The 19,113-nt window shown below is 39.9% G+C and overlaps 1 non-coding gene across 1 annotated transcript; it reads right to left on the bottom strand.

Moving 5' to 3' along the window:
* Nucleotides 1-17,979: 17,979 nt before the first annotated feature.
* LOC112711303 (small nucleolar RNA R71) lies at nucleotides 17,980-18,087 on the bottom strand. The gene has a single exon (XR_003157418.1). It is a non-coding gene; the product is annotated as a small nucleolar RNA R71 (small nucleolar RNA).
* Between the last annotated feature and the right edge of the window lie 1,026 nt (nucleotides 18,088-19,113).

Genomic DNA, 19,113 nt, shown 5'->3' with positions numbered 1-19,113 from the left:
GGATAGTGTTATTGACTTTCCTAGTTAAGCATGTTGATTCTTGAACACAGCTACTTATGAGTCTTGGCCGTGGCCCTAAGCACTTTGTTTTCCAGTATTACCACCGGATACATAAATGCCACAGACACATAACTGGGTGAACCTTTTCAGATTGTGACTTAGCTTTGCTAGAGTCCCCAGTTAGTGGTGTCCAGAGCTCTTAAGCACACTCTTTTGCTTTGGATCATGACTTTAACCACTCAGTCTCAAGCTGTTCACTTGGACCTTCATGACACAAGCACATGGTTAGGGACAGCTTGATTTAGCCGCTTAGGCCTGGATTTTATTTCCTTGGGCCCTCCTATCCATTGATGCTCAAAGCCTTGGATCCTTTTTACCCTTGCCTTTTGGTTTTAAGGGCTATTGGCTTTTTCTGCTTGCTTTTTCTTTTTTTTATTTCTATTTTTTTCGCCATTTTTTTTTTGTAAGCTTTTGCTTTTTCACTGCTTTTTCTTGCTTCAAGAATAAATTTCATGATTTTTCAAATCCTCAATAACATTTCTCTTTGTTCATCATTCTTTCAAGAGCCAACAATTTTAACACTCATAAACAACAATATCAAAAGACATATGCACTGTTCAATCATTCATACAGAAAATAAAAAGTATTGGCACCACATCAATATAATTAAACTAAATTCAAGGATAAATTCATGTACTTCTTGTTCTTTTGAATTAAAACATTTTTCATTTAAGAGAGGTGAAGGATTCATGGAATTATTCATAACTTTAAGACATAGTTACTAACTACTAATGATCACGAAGTAGAGACACAAAACATAGATAAACACAGCATAAAAACCGAAAAGCAGAAAGAAATAAGAACAAGGAATGAATCCACCTGAGTGAGGGTGGCGCCTTCTTGAAGGTCCAATGGTGCTCTTTGAGCTCCTCTATGTCTCTTCCTTGCTTCTGTTGAATGATTCCTAGTAATTTTGGTGTTCCTACCCTTAGTTGCTTCCAAAATTTGTGTGGAGGACAATTTATCCCCTGAGGTATCTCAGGGATCTCTTGATTTGCAGCCACATGTTCTACCACTGAGCTATAAACCCTTTACATGAGTCTTTCCATCTCCCATGACTCAGAGGTGGAAGCTTTTGTCTTCCCTCTTTTTTTTTAAGGTTTTTCTGGCCTTAGGTGCCATTAATGGTAATGGAAAAGCAAAAAAGCTATGCTTTTACCACACCAAACTTAAAATATTGCTCGCCCTTGAGCAAGAGAAGAAAGAAGAGAAGAAGATGAAGAAGAAAATGGAGGAGAGTGAGGGGAGATGGATTCGGCTATATGGGTGGGATTGGGTGGGAAAGAGAAGTTGAATTGTAAAGGTAGGTGGGGTGTATGGGGAAGAGTGGATAGATGTAGGTGGTGAATGAAAAACAGAAGGGATGACCATGAATGGAGAGAGAGAGGGCGGGGTAGGTGGGGATCCTGTGAGGTCCACAGATCCTGAGGTGTCAAGGAATTCCATCCCTGCACCAAATAGGCATGTAAAATGCCTTTGCACACCATTCTGGCGTTTAAACGCCCATTGGTGCACGTTCTGGGCGTTCAACGCCCATGTAAAGCATGTTTCTGGCGTTGAACGCCAGTTTCATGCTTGTTACTGGCGTTCAGCGCCAGCTTTTCTTCTCTGGGCACATTCCTGGCGTTCAGCGCCAGAATATTGCTTGTTTCTGGCGTTCAGCGCCAGAATGATGCTCTGTTCTGGCGTTGAACGCCAGCCAGATGCATCTTACTGGCGTTGAACGCCAGCCTGTGCGTCCTCCAGGGTGTGAATTTTTTTTCTTCTGCTGTTTTTGATTCTGTTTTTAATTTTTATGATTTTTTCATGACTCCTCATGATCATGTACCTAATAAAACACCAAATAACAATAAAACAAAATAAAATATAAATTAGATAAATAAAATTGGGTTGCCTCCCAACAAGCGCTTCTTTAATGTCAATAGCTTGACAGTGGCTCTCATGGAGCCACAAGGTGATCAGGTCAATGTTTGTGTAGTCCCAACACCAAACTTAGAGTTTGGATATGGGGTCTTAACACCAAACTTAGAGTTTGGTTGTGGCCTCACAACACCAAACTTAGAGTTTGACTGTGTGGGCTCTTCTTGACTCTGAACTGAGTAAAGCTCTTCATGCTTACTCTCTTTTGTCACAGAGGGATGGCCATGTGCCTTAAACACAAGGTAGTCCCCATTCAATTGAAGGACTAATTCACCTCTGTTGACATCTATCACAGCTTCTGCTATGGCTAGGAAAGGTCTTCCAAGGATGATGCAATCATCCTCTTCCTTCCTAGTGTCTAAGATTATGAAATCAGCAGGGATGTAAAGGCCTTCAACCTTTACTAACACGTCCTCTACTATTCCATAAGCTTGTCTCAAGGACTTGTCTGCCAATTGTAATGAGAATAAGGCAGGTTGTACCTCAATAATCCTTAGCTTCTCCATTATAGAGAGTGGCATAAGATTTATCCCTGACCCCAGATCACATAGAGCTTTTTCAAAGCTCATGGTGCCTATGGTACAAGGTATTAAGAACATGCCAGGATCTTGTTTCTTTTGAGGTAGAGTTTTCTGAATCCAAGTATCTAGTTCACTAATGAGCAAGGGAGGTTCACTTTCCCAAGTCTCATTACCAAACAACTTGGCATTCAGCTTCATGATAGCTCCTAAGTATTGAGCAATTTGCTCTCCAGTCACATCTTCATCCTCTTCAGAGGAAGAATAGTCTTCAGAGCTCATGAATGGCAGAAGGAGATTTAATGGAATCTCTATGGTCTCTATGTGAGCCTCAGATTCCTTTGGATCCTTAATAGGAGACTCCTTCTTGCTTGAAGGACATCCCAGGAGGTCTTCCTCACTAGGATTTTCATCCTCCTCCTCCCTTCTGCATTCGGCCACATTGATCACATCAATGGCCTTGCACTCTCCTTTTGGATTCTCTTCTGTATTACTTGGGAGAATACTGGGAGGAGTTTCAATGACTTTCTTACTCAGCTGGCCCACTTGTGCCTCCAAATTTCTAATGGAGGATCTTGTTTCATTCATGAAACTGAAAGTGGCCTTTGACAGATCAGAGACTAGATTGGCTAAATTAGAAGTGTTTTGTTCAGAATTCTCTGTCTGTTGCTGAGAAGATGATGGATATGGCTTGCTATTGCTCAGCCTATTGCGTCCACCATTGTTAAAGCCTTGTTGAGGCTTTTGTTGATCCTTCCATGAGAAATTTGGATGATTTCTCCATGATGAGTTATAGGTATTTCCATAAGGTTCACCCATGTAATTAACCTCTGCCATGGCAGGGTTCTCAGGATCATAAGCTTCTTCAGAAGCTGCCTCTTTAGTACTGTTGGATGCATGTTGCCATCCATTCAGATTTTGAGAGATCATGTTGACCTGTTGAGTCAACACTTTGTTCTGAGCCAATATGGCATTCAGAGCATCTATTTCAAGAACTCCTTTCTTCTGAGGTATCCCATTATTCACGGAATTCCTCTCAGAGGTGTACATAAATTGGTTGTTTGCAACCATATCAATGAGTTCTTGAGCCTCTTCAGGCGTTTTCTTCAGGTGAATAGATCCACCTGCAGAATGGTCCAATGACATTTTCGAAAATTCAGAGAGACCATAATAGAATATATCTAATATGGTCCATTCTGAAAACATGTCAGATGGACATCTTTTGGTCAGCTGCTTATATCTTTTCCAAGCTTCATAGAGGGATTCACCATCTTTTTGTTTGAAGGTTTGAACATCCACTCTCAGCTTGCTCAGCTTTTGAGGAGGAAAGAATTTATCCAAGAAGGCAGTGACCAGCTTATCCCAGGAGTCCAGGCTATCCTTAGGTTGTGAATCCAACCATATTCTAGCTCTGTCTCTTACAGCAAAAGGGAAAAGCATGAGTCTGTAGACTTCAGGATCAACTCCATTCGTCTTTACAGTCTCACAAATCTGCAAGAACTCAGTTAAAAACTGGTAAGGATCTTCAGATGGAAGTCCATAAAACTTGCAGTTTTGTTGCATTAATGCAACTAGCTGAGGTTTCAGCTCAAAGTTATTGGCTCCAATGGCAGGAATGGAGATGCTTCTTCCATCAAACTTGGATGTTGGCTTTGTGAAGTCACCAAGCATTCTCCTTGCATTATTATTATTTTCGGCTGCCATCTCCTTCTCTTGTTCGAAAATTTCTGAAAGGTTAACTTTAGAATAATTTAATTTAGCTTCTCTTAATTTTCTCTTCAGAGTCCTTTCAGGTTCTGGATCAATTTCAACAAGAGTGCCTTTTTCCCTGTTCCTACTCATATGAAAGAGAAGAAAACAAGAAAAGAAAGAGGAATCCTCTATGTCACAGTATAGAGATTCCTTTATGTTAGTAAAAGGAGAAAGGGGTAGGAGAATCCAAACACAAGAGATATAAGAAGTTCGGATTTTTAGATGAAGCGAGGTGAAGAGAAGTGTTAGTGATTAATTAATTAAATAGAATAAGAGAAGAGAAGGGAAATTTCGAAAATAATTTTTGAAAAAGAGGTTAGTAATTTTCGAAAATCAAAGATAAGATGAGATTAAAATTAAAATTTAAAACAAAAAGAATTTTTGAAAAAGAGATGAGATATTTTCGAAAATTAGAGAGGGAAAGGTAGTTAGGTGGTTTTGAAAAAAGATAAGAAACAAACACAAAGTCAAATAGTTAGTTGAAAAAGATATTAAAATCAAAATTGAAAAGATAAGAAGATAGGAGGTTAGATAAGATATTTTGAAATCAAATTTTGAAAAGGATAAAATTTTTGAAAAAGATAAGATAAAAGATAAGAAAGATTTAATTTAAAAATTTGAAATTACTTACTTCACTAACAAGAAACTACAAGATAAGATTCTAGAACTTAAAGATTGAACCTTTCTTAACAAGAAAGTAACAAACTTCAAATTTTTGAATCAATCACATTAATTGTTAGCTAATTTTCGAAAATTAGATGTAAAGATAAGAAAAAGATTTTTGAAAAAATTTTGAAAAAGATTTTTGGAATTCTCGAAAAATGGAAAAAAAATGAAAAAGATATAATTTTTGAAAAAGATTTTGAAAAGATAAGATTTTTTTTTTAAATTGAAAATTTGACTTGATTTGTAAGAAATAACTAATTTTGAAAATTTTTGACTAAGTCAACTTCAAATTTTCGAAATTTTGAGAGAAAAAAGGAAAAGATATTTTTTGATTTTTTTGAATTTTTAATGATGAGAGAGAAAAACACAAAAATAACCCAAAACATGAAAATTTTGGATCAAAACACAAGATGCATGCAAGAACACTATGAATGTCAAGATGAACACCAAGAACACTTTGAAGATCATGATGAACATCAAGAACATAATTTTGAAAAATTTTTTGATGCAAGGAAAACATGCAAGACACCAAACCTAGAAATCTTTAATGCATGGACTCTAACAAACAAAAAATGCATATGAAAAACAACAAACAACACAAAACAAGAAAACATCAAGATCAAACAAGAGGACTTATCAAGAACAACTTGAAGATCATGAAGAACACTATGAATGCATGGGATTTTCGAAAAATGCAAGAAAAATTTTTAAAAGCATGCAATTGACACCAAACTTAAAAATTGACTCAAGACTCAAACAAGAAACACAAAATATTTTTGGTTTTTATGATTTTCTATATTTTTTTGGATTTTTATTGATTTTTTTCGAAAATATTTTTGGAGAAAACGAAAAGAAAAAGAAAAATTTTGAAAAAGATTTTTGAAAAGAAAATTACCTAATCTGAGCAACAAGATGAACCGTCAGTTGTCCATACTCGAACAATCCCCGGCAACGGCGCCAAAAACTTGGAGGACGAAATTGTGATTCAATTGTTATTCCATTTTGCAAAATTCATTGCTTTTCATTCCCTGGTAATGGCGCCAAAAACATGATGCCAATACCATAGTTCACAACTCCATTCAACTTAACCAGCAAGTGTACTGGGTCATCCAAGTAATACCTTACGTGAGTAAGGGTCGATCCCACAGAGATTGTTGGTATGAAGCAAGCTATGGTCACCTTGTAAATCTCAGTTAGGCGGATTAAAATTGGTTTATGGGTTTTCGAAAATTAATAATAAAAAGAAAATAAAAAGGGATAGAAATACTTATGTAAATCAATAGTGAGAATTTCAGATAGGTGTATGGAGATGCTGTGCTCCTCTTGAAACTCTACTTCACTACTCACTCTTCCTTCAATCCTTCTTACTCCTTTCCATGGCAAGCTGTATGTAGGGCATCACCATCATCGGTGGCTACTTTCAATCCTCTCGGGAAAATGATCCTATGCGCTGTCACTGCACGGCTAATCGTCTGGAGGCATCACCCTTGGTTGATGGCTACATCCCGTCCTCTCAGTGAAAACGTTCCTATGCTCTGTCACAGCACGGCTAATCATCTGTCGGTTCTCAATCAGGTTGGAATAGAATCCATTGATTCTTTTGCGTTTGTCACTAACGCCCAGCCTTCAGGAGTTTGAAGCTCGTCACAGTCATTCAATACCGGAATCCTACTCGGAATACCACAGACAAGGTTAGACTTTCCGGATCCTCATGAATGCCGCCATCTATCTAGCTTATACCACGAAGATTCTGTTGGGGAATCTAAGAGATATGCGCCCGGCCTAAGGTAGAACGGAAGTGGTTGTCAATCACGCGCGTTCATAGGTGAGAATGATGATGAGTGTCACGGATCATCACATTCATCAAGTTAAGTATAACGTATATCTTGGAATAAGAATAAAAGAGAATTGAATAAAAAGTAATAGTGATTGTATTGAAACTTGAGGTACAGCAGAGCTCCACACCCTTAATCTATGGTGTGCAGAAACTCCACTGTTGAAAATACATAAGTAAAAGGTTCAGGCATGGCCGAATGGCCAGCCCCCTTGAGTGATCAAGAGACCGAATAATCAAGGCTAAACAATCAAGAGATTAAACTGTCAAAAGATGTCTAATACAATAGTAACTTATCCTATTTATACTAGACTAGATACTAGGGTTTACATGAGTAAGTAATTGATGCATAAATCCACTTCTGGGGCCCACTTGGTGTATGCTTGGGCTGAGCTTGATCTATCCACGAGCTGAGACTTTTCTTGGAGTTGAACTCCAAGTTATGACGTGTTTTGGGCGTTCAACTCCGGATCATGACATTTTTCTGGCGTTTAACTCCAGACAGCAGCATGTACTTGGCGTTCAACGCCAAGTTACGTCGTCAATTTCCGAATAAAGTATAGACTATTATATATTGCTGGAAATCTCTGGATGTCTACTTTCCAATGCCGTTGAGAGCGCGCCATTTGGAGTTCTGTAGCACCAGAAAATCCATTTCGAGTGCAGGGAGGTCAGATTCTAACAGCATCAGCAGTCCTTTTGTCAGCCTTTTTCAGAGTTTTGCTCAAGTCCCTCAATTTCAGCCAGAATTTACCTGAAATCATAGAAAAACACACAAACTCATAGTAAAGTCCAGAAATGTGAATTTAACATAAAAACTAATGAAAACATCCCTAAAAGTAGCTCAAACTTACTAAAAACAACCTAAAAACAATGCCAAAAAGCGTATAAATTATCCGCTCATCACCTCCTAAACCCGAGCTCAAGCCACTACCACCATCCCTGAAGTATGCATTTTTGGGAGAACATGACACTTTTCCAGTGATCATAAGCTCTTCTTTAAACTCACAGGAAGAGGAAGCACTAATTCAAGTGCTAAGGACACACAAGGCAGCTCTTGGATGGTCCATAAGTGATCTTAAGGGCATTAGCCCAGCAAGATGCATGCACAAGATCTTATTGGAGGATAATGCCAAGCCAGTGGTTCAACCACAAAGGCGGCTAAATCCAGCCATGAAGGAGGTGGTGCAGAAAGAGGTCACTAAGTTACTAGAGGCTGGGATTATTTATCCTATTTCTGATAGCCCCTGGGTGAGCCCTGTCCAAGTTGTCCCCAAAAAGGGAGGCATGACAGTGGTTCATAATGAAAAGAATGAACTGGTTCCTACAAGAACAGTTACAGGGTGGCGCATGTGTATTGACTACAGAAGGCTCAATACAGCCACCAGGAAGGATCATTTCCCTTTACCATTCATAGACCAAATGCTAGAAAGACTAGCGGGTCATAATTATTACTGCTTTTTGGATGGCTATTCAGGCTATAATCAAATTGCAGTGGACCCTCAAGATCAAGAGAAAACAGCATTCACCTGTCCTTCTGGCGTGTTTGCTTACAGAAGAATGCCTTTTGGTCTATGCAATGCACCTGCAACCTTTCAAAGGTGCATGCTCTCCATCTTCTCTGATATGGTAGAGAAATTCCTGGAAGTCTTCATGGATGACTTTTCAGTATTTGGAGACTCATTCAGCTCCTGTCTTGATCATCTAGCACTTGTCTTGAAAAGGTGCCAAGAGACTAACCTGGTCTTAAACTAGGAGAAATGTCACTTTATGGTGACTGAAGGAATTGTCCTTGGACACAAAATTTCAAGCAAGGGAATAGAGGTGGATCAAGCAAAGGTAGAGGTAATTGAAAAATTACCACCACCTGCCAATTTTAAGGCAATCAGAAGCTTTTTAGGGCATGCAGGATTCTACAAAAGGTTCATAAAGGATTTTTTAAAAATTGCAAAATCTCTAAGCAACCTGCTAGCTGCCGACACACCATTTGTGTTTGACACACAGTGTCTGCAGGCATTTGAGACCCTGAAAGCCAAGCTGGTCACAGCACCAGTCATCTCTGCACCAGACTGGACATTACCATTCGAACTAATGTGTGATGCCAGTGACCATGCCATTGGTGCAGTGTTGGGACATAGGCATAACAAGCTTCTGCACGTCATTTATTATGCTAGCCGTGTTCTAAATGACGCACAGAAGAATTACACAACCATAGAAAAAGAGTTACTTGCAGTGGTTTATGCCATTGACAAGTTTAGATCCTATTTAGTAGGGTCAAAAGTGATTGTGTACACTGACCATGCTGCTCTTAAATACTTACTCACAAAGCAGGATTCAAAACCCAGGCTCATAAGGTGGGTATTGCTTCTGCAAGAGTTTGATATAGAAATAAGAGACAAAAAATGGACAGAGAACCAGGTAGCTGATCATCTGTCCCGAATTGAACCAGTAGCTGGGGCGTCCCTCCCTTCTACTGAGATCTCTGAAACCTTTCCAGATGAGCAACTCGTTGCCATCTAGGAAAAACCATGGTTTGCAGATATTGAAAATTATAAAGCTGTGAGGTTCATACCACAGGAGTACAGCAGGGTGCAAAGAAAAAAATTAATTTCAGATGCCAAGTACTACCTATGGGATGAGCCATATCTCTTTAAGAGATGTGCAGACGGAATAATCCACAGATGTGTACCCAGAGAGGAAGTACAAAGGATCCTGTGGCATTGCCATGGATCGTAGTATGGGGGACATTTCGGAGGTGAGCGAACAGCCACTAAGGTCCTCCAATGCGGATTCTACTGGCCTATTATCTATAGGGATGCCCGGGAGTTTGTGCGTAACTGTGACAATTGCCAAAGAGCTGGTAACCTGCCTCATGGTTACGCCATGCCTCAACAAGGGATTCTAGAGATTGAATTGTTTGATGTATGGGGAATTGACTTCATGGGTCCCTTCCCCCCATCATACTCAAATACTTATATTCTAGTGGCAGTAGACTATGTGTCTAAATGGGTAGAAGCAATTGCCACACCCAATAATGATACCAAGATCATACTGAAATTCCTACAGAAACACATCTTCAGCAGGTTTGGCGTTCCCAGAGTACTAATTAGTGATGGGGGCACACATTTCTGCAATAAACAGCTATACTCTGCCATGGTCCGATATGGAATTAGCCACAAAGTAGAAACTCCGTATCACCCACAGACAAATGGGCAAGCTGAAGTCTCTAATAGAGAGCTAAAAAAAATCCTGGAACGAACTGTTATTGCCCATAGAAAGGATTGGGCAAAGAGCTTGGATGATGCTCTGTGGGCATACAGAATAGCCTTCAAGACTCCTATAGGAACCTCTCTGATGCCAGGGCATTTTGGCCAGTTTCACTGACCTTTTCTTCACTATTTTTAAGGTAGTTTCATGCATTTTCTTAGGAAATAAGCTAGTTTTGGGTAGAATTTCAGTTACTTCTTGATTCAAGTATACATTGTGCACTTTACATGATTTCATGAGGATTTTGCATGAATTATATGATAAATTGGATGATGCATGATCCCATGATTAAGAGCAAGACTTTGATGCACTCTGTTTGTTTGATTTCAGGCAAAAAGAAGCAGAGAAGAGCCACGTTAGTTACACTAACGTGGGCACTAACGTGGAAGGAAGGAAAGTTGGAACGTTAGTGGCATTAACTTTGAAGAAAGGAAATGGAGCCAACGTTAGTGACACTTAACATTATCACTAACGTTGGACCAAGCTCATAAGTGGCCACGTTAAAGTCCACGTTAACTTAGTTAACGTGGCCTCTAACGTTAAAAGGGGGAAGGAAGCCAACGTTAGTGACATTCAACATTGTCACTAACGTTGGCCTAAGTGCAAAATGCAACGTTAACTCCCACGTTAACTTGGTTAACGTGGGAGCTAACGTAAGAGGCAAGGGTGGTTGACAACGTTAGTGACACCCAACATTATCACTAACGTTGAAAGCAACCACACAACCCCCAAGGAAGCCACGTTAACTTCCACGTTAACTTAGTTAACGTGGAAGCTAACGTGGATGAAAGAAGGTGATGGCCAACGTTAGTGACACTCAACATTGTCACTAACATTGGAAGGAGCCACACGAGCCACACTGAGCCACGTTAACTCCCACGTTAACTTAGTTAACGTGGAAGTTAACGTGGGCAAAAGTCCCACCTGGCAGCCTGACCATGCCTTCTTCAAACATGCATAACTTGAGCCACAAAGCTCCAAATGAGGTTCTTTTAGTGGCATTGGAAAGTAGGATTCCAGAGCTTTCCAAGCATATATGGCACTACATGGTTGACACTAAAGTTGAGGGAGAAACCTTGCCCCGAAAGTGCAATGATGAACATGGTATCAACCTGTATTAAGGCCAACTGACCTCTTCACATTCCAAGAAGTATAACTCGAGTTGCAGAGCTCCAAATGATGCGCTTCCAACGGCATTGGAAAGTAGACATCTAGGGCTTTCCAACAATATATAATCGTATGGGGTGGACACTAAGTTTGAGCTTCAAAAACGGGAAATCGCTAGCGTTATTGAGACTCAACATTTTCATTAACGTTGGCGACCATGCCAGCGACCATGTCCACTTCAAAGGAGCATAACTTGAGCTACAGAGGTCCAATTGAGGTGACTCTAGTTGCGTTAGAAAGCTGACATTTAGAGCTTTCCAACGAAATATAATACTCTATAGTGGGCATGAAATTGAAGCACGAACCAGAAGCATCTTTTAAGCCCCAAAAATACCAACTGGTAGCAAGTGTGACGTTAGCCACACTAACTTCAGCACTAACGCCACACTTGTAGTGTTAGTGTGGTTAACGGTAGCACTAACATTGGCACCTGAACCTCAACTTTACTCACTTCTCTCTCAAGTCCACTTCAAAGCCCAAGCAAGCAAGCCCACAATTGTCAACCAATCAATACCACAAGAAGCATCTAGAATAGGAATTTCATTTAATTGTAATTTGCTTTGAAATTTAGGAGAGCCTATATAAAGGCCTTAGTTTTTACTTTGAAAGGGGACTGGAGAGGACTAATTCTGGAATGGGGGATTGACGAGGGGTCTTCGTACTTCCCCCCCCCCCTTCACACACTATCTTTGTTTTCATTTTCTAGAGCTATGAACAACTAAACCCCTTTCATTGGGTTAGGGAGCTCTGTTGTAATTTGATGGATCAATACTAATTTTCTTATTCTTCTTCTATCTTTCCTTTTGATTTTACTTGAAAGCCTTCGATCTTCATCCAATTGGATAGTGATCTTGGAAAAGAAGCTATTCAAACATGGATCTCTTCGGATCCTTGAAAGAGGAATGAAGAGATTAGCTAGAAATGCTTTCTCATGTTGGACCAAATTGAGTGTGGATGGGTATGTGGCTATAACCCTCTAAACACTTGATTTGGGAAGTGCATGTGGTATAATCAGTGACCACACTTCATCTCTTCTCATGAGCAATTGACCAAGGAATTGGCTATTGATCAAGATTTGAGAGATTGAATTGCAAGAAATTGTGGTTCAATCACTTAAGATTGCCAAGGAGATCAATGAGTGCATTGATTGAGGAAGAGATGAAAATGAAATTGATCCGGAGAATGCAACATCTCCTAAGCCCAATGAACTCCCCATTTCTGATCTTACCCATTCTCTTTATTTTCTGCAATTTACTTTTAGGAGCAATTCCCCCATTCCCATTTACAATTCTGCTATTTACTTTCAGTCATTTACTTTTTCGTCATTTTAATTTCTGCAATTATCAACTCTATTCATGGATTCACTCAACTAGATCATTCCTCTAATTAAAGTTGCTTGATCAATCAATCCCTGTGGGATTCGACCTCACTCTATTGTGAGTTTTTACTTGACGACAAATTCGGTACACTTGCCGAATGGGAATTTGTTGAGAGACAAGTTTTATCCCGATCACTCTCCATACCAACTTGTGTATGGGAAGGCTTGTCATCTGCCCGTGGAACTGGAACATAAAGCCTACTGGGCAACTAGATTCCTAAACATGGATGCTAAGTTAGCTGGTGAAAAAAGATTGCTCTAGCTAAATGAGCTAGAGGAGTTCAGACTCAGTGCCTTTGAAAATGCAAAAATTTATAAGGAAAAGGCAAAGAAGTGGCATGACAAGAAGTTGTCATCCAGAGTCTTTGAGCCAGGACAAAAAGTTCTACTCTTCAACTCTAGGTTCAGACTATTCCCAGAAAAACTTAAATCCCGGTGGAGGGGTCCGTATGTGGTTACAGGGGTCTCACCATATGGATATGTTGAGCTTCAGGATATTGATTCTGAAAAAAGGTTCATTGTTAATGGACAGAGAATCAAACATTATCTTGAAAGCAATTTTGAGCAGGAATGCTCAAAACTGAGGCTTGAATGAGTCTCAGTAAAGGTCCAGCTAAAGACAATAAAGAAGCGCTCGCTGGGAGGCAACCCAGTCATTAGCAGGTTAATTGTTCTTTAAAAGTTTGATATACAATTTCTCAAAGGGCAATCATCAAAATTGAAGGAATTCACAGAGTTACAGAAGGATTCAGTGCAAAAAGTAGAGAAAAGGAGCTTGCTGGCGAAAAAATGCCAGTAAGGGGTACTCTGGGCGTTAAACGCCAGAATGGATAACATTCTGGGCATTTAACGCCAGTAAAGGTACCATTCTGGGTGTTTAACACCAGGTGTGCAGCATCCTGGGCGTTTAGCAAAACGCTCAGTGATAAAGGGGTTTCTGGCGTTTAACGCCAGCCAGGGCACCTGGCTGGGCGTTAAACGCCCATAATGGCCACCAAGTGGGCGTTAAACGCCAGAATGGATACCATTCTGGGCGTTTAATGCCAGAAAGGCAGGGGGAGGAGATTTTGCTTTCCACTTCAAATTTTTTTAAACTTTCTTGTTTTGATCCATAATTTTTTGCATAAATACATTACAAACTATCATCATTCACTCTCAATTTCTAAAATTAAATAATTTTCTAAATCATTCTTCAAATCTCCTTCAAATCCTTTCCAAATCTTCTCCAAAAACTCAATTATCTTCTCAAATTCTTTCCATATCTTCTCAAATCTCCTCCAAAATTTTTGAAATCTCTCCCCCTCCCTTTATAAATAAAGCTCGGCCACCCCCCTCTCCCCACCATTCGAATTTGCTCTTCTCCTCTCCCTCCTCTTTCCTTTCTTTTGCTTGAGGACAAGCAAACCTCTAAGTTTGGTGTGCTTTTCCGTGATCACTAAGCCAAGATTTGTCAAGATCATGGCTCCTAAGGGAAAACAAACCAATTCAAGAGGCAAGAAAGAGAATACTCCAAAGAATCTTTGGAATCAAGAGAAGTTCTTAACCAAAGAACATGCAGACCATTACCACAAAATAATGGGTCTGAGGTCAGTGATCCCGAAAGTCAGATTCGATCTGAAAGAAGATGAATATCCAGAGATTCAAGAGCAAATTCGAAACAGAGGATGGGAAGTTCTAACCAACCCTGAGACAAAGGTTGGAAGGAACATGGTTCAGAAATTCTACTCAAATCTGTGGCTGACAGATAAGCAGAGAATGACTGGAACTGCTTTTCATACCTACAGAACCATGGTCAGAGGAAGAATTATTTACTTCCATCTGGACAAAATAAGAGAGGTCTTCAAATTGCCTCAACTGCAAGATGATCCTGAATCCTTTAATAGGAGAATGGTGAGAGCAGATAAGGGGTTGGATCAAGTTCTAGAGGACATATGCCTCCCTGGAACTAAGTGGACAACTAATTCAAAAGGTGTTCCAAACCAACTCAAGAGAGGAGATCTCAAACCAATTGCAAGAGGTTGGCTAGACTTCATTGGGCGTTCTATATTGCCCACTAGCAACCGTTCTGAGGTCACCATCAAGAGAGCAATGATGATTCATTGCATTATGCTGGGAAAAGAAGTGGAGGTTCATCATCTGATTACTTGTGAGATTTACACAATTGCAAACAAAAATTCCACTGAAGCCAAACTGGCTTACCCAAGCTTAATCTCTTTGCTATGTAAAGATGCCGGGGTGAGGATGGGAGTAAACGAATTCATCCCAATTGAACATCCAATCACCAAGAGGTCAATGGAAGGACAAATGCAAGATAACTCTATCAAAAGGAGGGTGCAGGAGTTCCTCCCTGAACTTCCTGAAATTGACTACTGGGCCAGCCTTGAAGCATCTGTTGCCAAGCTACAAGAAACTATGGAACAAATTAAGGAAGAACAGTAGAATCAAAACTGCATGCTCTGCAAATTGCTGAAGGAACAAGAGAAGCAGGGGCGTGAGCTACAGGAGCTGAAGCGCCAGAAGCTCTCCCTTGAAGGGTCAAATACCCCACAAGTTGAGGGAGCATCCACTTCTCAAAATCAAGGTTGTTGAGTCCTAGCTCTGTGATAACCTCTATCATTAGGAATCTATTTTAGAGTCATTTAATTTTTTGTTTTCTATTATTATTAGTCTTATCTTATATTTATTTTTGAGTCTTGTCTTAATTCATGATTAATAAAATTTAAGGTTCATGTCTTAAAGCTATGAATGTCCTATGAATCCATCACCTCTCTTAAATGAAAAATGCTTTAATCACAAAAGAACAAGAAGTACAGGATTTCGAATTCATCTATGAAACTAGTTGAATTAGTTTGATGTGGTGACAATACTTTTTGTTTTCTGAATGAATGCTTGAACAGTGCATATGTCTTTTGAATTTGTTGATTAAAGAATGTTAAACTTGTTGGCTCTTGAAAGAATGATGAAAAAGGAGAAATGTTATTGAGGATCTGAAAAATCATCAAATTGATTCTTGAAGCAAGAAAACGCAGTGTATTCAAAAAAAATGATCCAAGGCAAAATGAGTGTGCTTAAGAACCCTGTACACCTCTAATTGGGGACTCTAGCAAAGCTGAGTCACAATCTAAGAAGGTTTACCCAGTTATGTGTATGTGGCATGTATGTATCCGGTGGTAATACTGGAAGATAGAGTGCTTTGGGCCACAGCCAAGACACATATAATAACTATGTTCAAGAATCATCACACTTAAGTAGGAGAATCAATAACACTATCTGAATTCTGAGTTCCTATAGATGCCAATCATTCTAATCTTCAAAGGATAAAGTGAGATGCCAAAACTGTTCAGAAGCAAAAAGCTACTAGTCCCGCTCATCTAATTGGAGCTAAGTTTCATTGATATTTTGGAGTCTATAGTATGTTCTCTTCTTTTAATCCTAATTGATTTTTAGTTGCTTGGGGACAAGCAACAATTTACGTTTGGTGTTGTGATGAGCGGATAATTTATACGCTTTTTGGCACTATTTTTAGTATGTTTTTAGTATATTTTGGTTAGTTTTTAGTATGTTTTTATTAGTTTTTATTTAAAATTTACTTTTCTGGGCTTTACTATGAGTTTGTGTGTTTTTCTGTGATTTCAGGTAATTTCTGGCTGAAATTGAGGGACCTGAGCAAAAATCTGATTCAGAGGCTGAAAAAGGACTGCAGATGCTGTTGGATTCTGACCTCCCTGCACTCGAAGTGGATTTTCTAGAGTTACAGAAGCCCAATTGGCACGCTCTTAATTGCGTTGGAAAGTAGACATCCTGGGCTTTCCAGAAATCTATAATAGTCCATACTTTTTCTCGAGATTTGATGGCCCAAACCGGCATTGCAAATCAGCTTCAGAATTCCCGGCGTTTAACGCCGGAACTGGCACAAAAATTGGAGTTAAACGCCCAAACTGGCACAAAAGCTGGCGTTTAACTCCAGGAAAAGTCTCTTGACACATGAAAGCTTCAATGCTCAGCCCAAGAACACACCAAGTGGACCCCGGAAGTGGATTTGTACGTCATTTACTCATTTCTGTATACCCTAGGTTACTAGTTCACTATTAATAGGACCTTTTGACATTGTGTCTGGACCTCATGACACTTCACACGTTTGATACTGTACCTTCTACAGTATGAGTCTCTAAACCCCATGGTTAGGGGTGAGGAGCTCTGCTGTGTCTTGATGGATTAATGCAATTACTACTGTTTTTTCATTCAATCACGCTTGCTTCTATTCTAAGATATCACTTGTTCCTCAACTTGAAGAATGTGATGATCCGTGACACTCATAATCATTCTCACCTATGAACGTGTGCCTGACAACCACCTCCGTTCTACTTTAGATTGAGTGAATATCTCTTGGATTCCTTAATCAGAATCTTCGTGGTATAAGCTAGAATTGATGGCGGCATTCAAGAGAATCCGGAATGTCTAAACCTTGTCTGTGGTATTCTGAGTAGGATTCAAGGATTGAAAGACTGTGACGAGCTTCAAACTCCTGAAGGCTGGGCGTTAGTGACAAACGCAAAAGAATCACTGGATTCTATTCCAACCTGATTGAGAACCAACAGATGATTAGCCGTGCTGTGACAGAGCGCGTTGAACATTTTCACTGAGAGGATGGGAGGTAGCCATTGACAATGGTGAAACCCTACATACAGCTTGCCATGGAAGGAGCCTTGCGTGCATGAAGAAGAAGACAGTAGGAAAGCAGAGATTCAGAAGATAGAGCATCTCCAAAACCTCAACCTATTCTCCATTACAGCAAAACAAGTATCTATTTCATGTTCTTTTACTTTTCACAATTAAACCTGAGAATTATTGATATACTGACTAAGAGTTACAAGATAACCATAGCTTGCTTCAAGCCGACAATCTTCGTGGGATCGACCCTTACTCACGTAAGGTATTACTTGGACGACCCAGTGCACTTGCTGGTTAGTTGTGCGGAATTGCAAAAGTGTGATTGCAATTTCGTGCACCACATGGCAGCCGAAAACAACAACAATGCCAACAATGCAAGGAAGGTGCTGGGTGACTTTACTGCACCTACTCCCGACTTCTATGGGAGAAGCATCTCTATCCCTGCCATTGGAGCAAACAACTTTGAGCTTAAGCCTCAATTAGTTTCTCTAATGTAACAGAATTGCAAGTTTCATGGACTTCCATTGGAAGATCCTCATCAGTTTTTAGCTGAATTCTTGCAAATCTGTGACACTGTCAAGACCAATGGGGTTGACCCTGAGGTCTACAGACTTATGCTATTCCCTTTTGCTGTAAGAGACAGAGCTAGGATATGGTTGGACTCACAACCTAAAGAAAGCCTGAACTCTTGGGAAAAGCTAGTCAATGACTTCTTGGCAAAGTTCTTTCCACCTCAAAAATTGAGTAAGCTTAGAGTGGAAGTTCAAACCTTCAGACAGAAGGAAGGTGAATCCCTCTATGAAGCTTGGGAAAGATACAAACAATTGATCAGAAAGTGTCCTTCTGACATGCTTTCTGAATGGAGCATCTTAGGTATCTTCTATGATGGTCTATCTGAACTGTCCAAGATGTCATTGGATAGCTCTGCTGGAGGATATCTTCATCTGAAGAAGACGCCTGCAGAAGCTCAAGAACTCATTGAAATGGTTGCAAATAACCAATTCATGTACACTTCTGAAAGGAATCCTGTAAACAATGGGACAAATTAGAAGAAAGGAGTTCTTGAGATTGATACTCTGAATGCCATATTGGCTCAGAACAAAATGTTGACTCAGCAAGTCAATATGATTTCTCAAAGTTTGTCTGGAATGCAAGCTGCACCAGGCAGTACTAAGGACGCTTCATCTGAAGAAGAGGCTTATGATGCTGAAAACCCTTCAATGGAAGAGGTGAATTACATGCGAGAACCCTATGGAAACACCTATAATCCTTCATGGAGAAATCACCCAAATCTCTCATGGAAGGATCAACAGAGACCTCAACAAGGTTTCAACAACAATAATGGTGGAAGAAACAGATTTAGCAATGCAAGCCTTTTCCATCATCTTCTCAGCAACAGACAGAGGATTCTAAGCAGAGCCACTCTGACTTAGCAACCATGGTCTCTGATCTAATCAAAACCACACAAAGTTTCATGACTGAAACAAGGTCCTCCATTAGAAACTTGGAGGCACTAGTGGGTCAACTGAGTAAGAAAGTTACTGAACTCCCTCCTAGTACTCTTCCAAGCAATACAGAAGAGAATCCAAAAGAAGAGTGTAAGGCCATCAACATGGCCGAACTTGGAGAGGAGAAAGAGGCAGTGAGCGCCACGGAGGAAGACCTCAATGGACGTCCACTGGCCTCCAATGAGTTCCCTAATGAGGAACCATGGAAATCTAAGGCTCACACTGAGACCATAGAGATTCCATTGGATTTACTTCTGCCATTCATGAGCTCTGATGAGTATTCTTCCTCTGAAGAAGATGAAGATGTCACTGAAGAGCAAGTTGCTAAGTACCTTGGAGCAATCATGAAGCTAAATGACAAGTTATTTGGTA

Source organism: Arachis hypogaea, chromosome 1, assembly GCF_003086295.3.
Source record: "Arachis hypogaea cultivar Tifrunner chromosome 1, arahy.Tifrunner.gnm2.J5K5, whole genome shotgun sequence".
Taxonomy (NCBI): Eukaryota; Viridiplantae; Streptophyta; class Magnoliopsida; order Fabales; family Fabaceae; genus Arachis; species Arachis hypogaea.
This window is presented reverse-complemented; position numbering and strand designations above follow the sequence as displayed.